A 3,572-nucleotide genomic window follows, 5' to 3' on the forward strand; every position below is an offset into this window, starting at 1 on the left:
CCGCGTCACGTAGCTGCTCTCCGCCGTTAATTTGGTCGCCGGAGACGCAAACCCGAGCCCCTCCGCCGCGTCTGTCGTCGCCGGCGTCAAGCCGCCGGCGAGTTGACCCCATTTGACCCCCGTGTGGGCCCAGGTAGACCCCCCTGAGTCTATGACAGGTGGGGCCGGTCTGCTAATCAGTTTAAGATTAGTTTTAACTAATTTAATTTAGTTTAGCCACTGACATGTGGGCCCAGGCCCCACTGACAGTCAATTAGCACTAACATAATTCTGTTAATTAGTTGTGACACAAAAAAGAGGGCCCACCAGTCAGGTTTGACCTGGCCGACCCAGTTGACCCGCTGACGTCACACCTATGTCATGCCGATGCATTAATTCAATTACTGGATTTATTCTTTAATAGGAAATTCCAGAAAATAGTCAAAACTTCTAAAAATCATAGAAAATCAACCATAGCTCCAAATGCAAAGATTTATATATGAAAAATGATCAGGAAAATTCAATCTATCCATATGTAATGGTTTCATGCATGACAAAACAAGTTAACCTTGCTGTTTAAGCAGATTAAGGTAATGCACTAATAAGGCCATGTTTAATGAGCTAATATTTGAATCTTTGATCCAAATGAGTTCACCCCCTTCTGTTTTAGCTTGCATTAGGCCAAGACACTTTCGTCTTGCCATGTCATAGCATGCATCATATTGTTGCATATTGCCATGTGTTGATTATGTTCGATGTGATTTTCGTGGTAGGTTCTGCCTCCGAGGATAACCCCGAGTATCCTTCTGAAGGGCAGTACCCTACTACCACTACAACAGGCAAGCAACCCATTGATCATTCCGATACAAACCCATGTTCTCGCTTCTGCTCTTGTTTACTGCATTAAGATAACGCGATTCAAACTGTTGTGTGCTACGGTAGTTGAACCCTTATCCTCTGCATGACCTGTCATTGCCACAGTAACTAGATGAAACCCACTAGCATGTGTAGGACTTGATTGAGCCATGTATGTGATTCCTACCTTGCTATGCCTGCTATGCTTAGAGGTGTGTCAGGTCTAGTTCATCTGGGTGATGGGCTAGAGTGAAATGTTTATGTCGGTAATGTGAGGGATGTGTTGAACATGTTTTGGTGAAGGTATCGATGAGAGGCCATGTAGGAGTACATGGTGGGTTGTTTCATTGAGGCCGTCCCTAAGAACTGAGATCTGTATGTGTGATTTAAAGATTCAGCTACTACCATGCATTGGGATCCTTAATTGACCCTCTTGGCTTCTTAAATACCCTAGTACTCTGTCCAGGAGTTGCAAATAGTTTCTGGTGTTTGTAGGTTATGTGTTGGCGGCCGTGCGTAGCGCTGACCCTAGGGGTGGGCTATGTTGCGGTAGATACACCAAGGCCGGGTATGCCGGGCGCCCGTTTGGCGTCTCGGGACCCTGTTCACATCGTTCGGGGCCATATGTGGAAACCTCGGCCGGACTCCCTGCGGATAGAACCTGGATAGGCAATAAACCTGGACTAGAGACTTAAGTGTTTAGGTAGGCCGTGGCCGACACCCTCGCCGGGCTTCCGCTTGAAGGTTGCCGAGTACATGTCGTGTAAACGACGGTAAGTGGTGGAAGCGTGTATGAAGAAGTATACCCCTGCAGGGTTAACATCATCTATTCGAATAGCCGCGTCCGCGGTAAAGGACTACTTGGTTGCCTATACAGTTAATAGACAAGTTAATGGATACTACTAAAAGACTCAAGATAAGTGTGAGTACTGAGGATGGCCCTCTCGTAGGATGACGAGAGAGGATCCCCGGTGGAGTATTGTGTTGGTGAGTAGTGGACTCGTGTGCGAAAACTATTTTACTAGTGGAGTTCCATAGGATAGCTTAGCCAAGAGTCAAAGCTGGCTTGCTGCAATAACCCCACCACCTTCTTGAGAGTGAGCATGTATAGTAGGTTCTGTTGTAAGACTTGCTGAGTACCTTTGTACTCATGTTTGCTTAATTACTGTTTTCAGACGACAACACCGCCCCCTCCGATGGGTTCTACGTAGACCTTGACGTCGACAAGTGACTAGCCACCCAGGTGGTGATCCTGGCCATGGAGGGCCCTATGTAGATAGACAGGCTTCGAGAAGCCTTCTTGCTTTCTAGTGTCTGTACTCCGACTATTTACTTCCGCTTGTGCTTGTATGATTGTATGACTTGAGTGTCGGGTCATGTGACCCCTATCTGTATGAACATGTTATGTATGGCTCTCTGGAGCCTTTAAATAAAGTACTTGAGTTGTAGAGTTTTGTTGTGATGCCATGTTGTATGTACTCATATCGGGCATATTGTGTGTATGATTGAAATTCTTGGTATGAGTGGGATCCGACAATCGAGTTGTTTATCCTTGGCAGCCTTTCTTATGGGGAAATGTAGTCTAGTGTTCCTCGAGCCATAGTAGTCCGATACAGCCCGGTTCACCGGAGTCCTGCTACCCCAGCACTACTGCTCAGAACACTTGACTGGCCGGCATGTGTTTCACTTTGTTCCTATGTCTGTCCCTTCGGGGAAATGTCACGTGGTGACATCCGGAGTCCTGCCTAGCCTGCTATAGTCCGGGTTCCCCAGAGTCCTGTTAGCCCAGTGCTACAGCCCGGATTCACTCGCTGATGACCGACATGCTCGATGTGATTCACGTATGCCTGTCTCCATAGGTCTATGCCGCTTTTGGTTCACGACTAGCCATGTCGGCCCGGGTTCTCTGTCATATGGATGCTAGCGACACAATCATATACGTGAGCCAAAAGGCGCAAACGGTCCTAGGCCATGGTAAGGCGACACCCGTGGGATACCGTGCGTGAGGCCGCAATGTGATATGAGGTGTTACCGGCAAGATCGATGTGACTTGGAATCGGGGTCCTGACAATCATATAATGATCATGGAGTTCACCAACAACCACAAGCTGGATGACAAGAACATTGGGGAGGCCATCTTCAAGCTTCATGAGAAAATCGAGCGCCTCCAAGCCCAGATCTATGACCTGCAAAACCAAAACTGTGAGTATGAATATAGATTCAAGAGAATGAGTTTGGCTGCAGATTTGAGGATCCCAGAGACTCGATCATCCTTCTATGATGGTGAGCCTATGCCTTGGAAGATGGACGACAAGCCTACATCATCAACAACTCCTTCATCACCACCTGCGAGCAAGGAAACATAAACACATGGGTATGGGCACTCCCCTTGGCAACTGCCAAGCTTGGGGGAGTGCCCGGGTATCGTATCACCATCACTTTTATCTTTACCATTTTTCTTAGTTTGATCTTTTTGGTAATATCTTGATCTAGTAGAATAAAGTTTTAGTATGATCTAGTTGTGAGTTTTGCTTTATGATCCTTCTATGTAATCGAGTTCGTGAGCTATATATAATAAAGATTAGTGTTGAGTCAAGGGCTTGATTATTTTGCTATGATCTTGAGGGAATAAAATAAAAGAAAAGAAATAAAAGATCATACGGATCTTATGGAGAGTAGTGACTTCACACATAAAAGTATGATGAATAAAAGTTGTTGAGAGTTCAGAAACATAGTCT

Source organism: Triticum urartu, chromosome 4 (genome assembly GCF_003073215.2).
Source record: "Triticum urartu cultivar G1812 chromosome 4, Tu2.1, whole genome shotgun sequence".
Classification (NCBI taxonomy): Eukaryota; Viridiplantae; Streptophyta; class Magnoliopsida; order Poales; family Poaceae; genus Triticum; species Triticum urartu.